General features: G+C 49.3%; 1 protein-coding gene across 5 annotated transcripts in view; it reads right to left on the reverse strand.

Annotated features, from left to right (window-relative positions):
• Positions 1-2500, reverse strand: part of LOC139757598 (E3 ubiquitin-protein ligase LNX-like) — a 380167-nt gene that overhangs the window by 134710 nt on the left and 242957 nt on the right. Inside the window, exon 2 of one of the 5 annotated variants that reach the window (XM_071678230.1) lies at positions 890-1763. The exons of 3 other annotated variants lie outside the window; for them this stretch is intronic. The gene's annotated coding sequence lies outside the window, so the exon portion shown is untranslated. The remainder of the gene's footprint in view (positions 1-889; positions 1764-2500) is intronic. One more of the 5 variants, XM_071678228.1, reaches the window with a different exon arrangement.

Consider the following 2500-nt stretch of genomic DNA (forward strand, 5'->3'; position numbering starts at 1 on the left):
TCCATTCTCATTCTCTCTCTCTCTCTCTCTCTCTCTCTCTCTCTCTCTCTCTCTCTCTCTCTCTCTCTCTCTCTCTCTCTCTCAGAGCCACAGGGAAGTTTTTATACCTGGAGAACACACACACACACATATATAAATATATATATATATATATATATATATATATATATATATATATATATACGAATAAAGTGCATATGAACGCGCACCTTCATAGAACATACAAACCTCCAACAGCCAAGATCGAACCTGGGACCCCTGTGCAAGAGGCAGGCATGCTAACCGTTAGGCTATATATTGGAAAGGATCACAATTTTGCGCGTGATCAAGATATTCCTATGAGTCCACGATGTATATCAACTGACTGTTATATTTCTCTCTTGTGTCTCCCCTGATGATGTGATCATTACACGAAAGTGCACTTGGGAACTTTTAGTGTTTCATTTTCCCCGTGGACTCATAGGAATATATATATATATATATATATATATATATATATATATACATATATATATATATATATATATATATATATATATATATATAATATATATATATATATATATATATATATATATATATATATATATATATATATATATATATATATATATATATATATTTCTAAACTTTTGGGAGAAGGAAGTAATATCTAAGAAAGCCCTTGCGAGGGAAGAAAAACTCGCGAGATATGAGAGAAAAAAATACTTTCTTTTTTTGAAGTATGCGTGTGTGTGTGTGTGTGTGCGGGTGGGTGGTGGGTTGGGTGGACCTCAGAAGAAAAAAAAACTGGTGGGGGAATGTTTGGTCGCAGAGAGAGAGAGAGAGAGAGAGAGAGAGAGAGAGAGAGAGAGAGAGAGAGAGAGAGCTAGCGAGCGACCTTACCTACCTTGCTGGCGGCGACGAAGATACGGTAGAGGACGTACACGACGAGCAGGAGGATGATGATGGTGCTGTACGTGAGCACCATCGAGAGCAGCTCCGAACCGCTCTCCAGACCCACCGGGATCTTCTTGTCCTTCTGCGCGCCGCGTGAACTGACCGCCATCGTCACCACCCTTCACAGAGGGAGGGGCGTCTTCCCCCCCGTAAAGATGATGCTAAGGGCTCCGACGAGACTTCGAACTCCTGGGCGTCGTCCCTAAAGACGCCGCCACGGGCTCCGACGAGACTTCGAACTCCTGGGCGTCCCCCTTAAAGACGACGCAGACTTCGAACTCCTGGGCGTCCCCCCAAAAGACGCCGCCACGGGCTCCGACGAGACTTAGAACTCCTGGGCGTTCCCTCAAAGACGGCACTGACTTCGAACTCCTGGGCGTCCCCCCAAAGACGCCGCCACGGGCTCCGAAGAGACTTCGAACTCCTGGGCGTTCCCCAAAAGACGACACAGACTTCGAACGAGACTTCGACCTCCCTTTCTTCTCTTATCTATATTTTCCTACGACTACTTTACTCCTGAAGGAGGGCGGTGGATGCTCTTCTTCAGGTAGCTCTCTTTGGCAGGCGCCAGGGAGGGATGGTGAGTTTAAAACAGGGGAAGAGAGCCTTTCACTGCCTCGTGATGGTGTAGCAGGCGAAGTTCCACAGATCGGAGGGGAGCAAAAGGTGCCTCTTAAGAGGGGGGGGGGGGGGAAGAGTCAAAAGGAACCAGACACCTTTCTTTTTTTTTTTTCCTTTTTTCAGTCTATCTCCCGTACGTACGTCCATACACTTTTCCCTTCTTATTTCACTTTTCTGGACTGTGGGAAGAGACGCGAGGAGATCTGTGAGATCAAAGAGAGGGTGTGTGAGAGAGAGAGAGAGAGAGAGAGAGAGAGAGAGAGAGAGAGAGAGAGAGAGAGAGAGAGAGAGAGAGAGAGAGAGAATCCCCCCTGGAGACACGCGAGATCAGAGTTCAGCCGAGGAAGCGGAGACGTGGTGTAGGGCGGGAAACTACTGAAGGAGGGAGGAGGTGGAGGTGGTGTGGTGAGGAAGGTGAGGTGGGGTGGGGCGGAGGGAGGGTCGACGCCGCGCCCCGCCGCCCCCTCCTCACAGAGCAAAGACGGGTGGCCCGCGGGGCAGGGGCTGGGGCAGAGGGGGCGAGGGTTAAGTTAAAGATGACAGCCATTGGTGGAGGCCAAGGAATGTAGGGCAAGACACGAGGTCAGGTGCTTCTCGAAGGAGGAACTCACGCCATGGTCAAGCAACCTCCCTCACAGGTCAGCCAGCGCGCTGCGGACCATGGTCAGTTGAAGACCATGAGAGAGACGTAAAGGACCACCATCGCACTGCAGACCATGGTCAGTTGAAGACCATGAGAGAGACGTAAATATCAAGCATCGCCCTGCAGACCACGGTCAGCGGAAGACCATGAGAGAGACGTAAAGGACAAGCATCGCACTGAGGACCATGGCCAATCGAAGACCACGCGAAAAAAGGGCGAAAAGGTCCAAGCATCGCCCTGCGGACCATGGCCAGTCGAAGACCACGCGAAAAAGACGAAAAGGTCCAAGCATCGCCC

The sequence above is a fragment of the Panulirus ornatus genome, chromosome 27 (genome assembly GCF_036320965.1).
Source record: "Panulirus ornatus isolate Po-2019 chromosome 27, ASM3632096v1, whole genome shotgun sequence".
In the NCBI taxonomy this organism is placed as follows: Eukaryota; Metazoa; Arthropoda; class Malacostraca; order Decapoda; family Palinuridae; genus Panulirus; species Panulirus ornatus.